Consider the following 345-nt stretch of genomic DNA (forward strand, 5'->3'; position numbering starts at 1 on the left):
ATATATATAATATCAAAAGAACAGGAGCATAATTAAATATATTCATACAATATATTTGTGTATAAAATGCATCATTCTAGGAGAGAAAATTTAGAAAAAAATGAATGAAGGTGTAAGGAATTCTTTCAAGCAAATCATGGTTATTCTAAACCAGAATCTGGGCAGAACTCTCAGTCCATGGAAGTCTCAACCCAAAAGAGAGCCACATAAATGTTACAAATGTTATAATGTAATTGCTGACAGTGTGTAGTTTTTTTATTCCTTGCATTCAGTTGTTTTAGCAGTCGAATAATTTTAAATAATTATCTTGGGTTTAGTGACTAGTAATAAGTTATTTTGACCTAG

The sequence above is a fragment of the Pteropus vampyrus genome, unplaced genomic scaffold (genome assembly GCF_000151845.1).
Source record: "Pteropus vampyrus isolate Shadow unplaced genomic scaffold, Pvam_2.0 Scaffold26, whole genome shotgun sequence".
NCBI classification, from domain to species: Eukaryota; Metazoa; Chordata; class Mammalia; order Chiroptera; family Pteropodidae; genus Pteropus; species Pteropus vampyrus.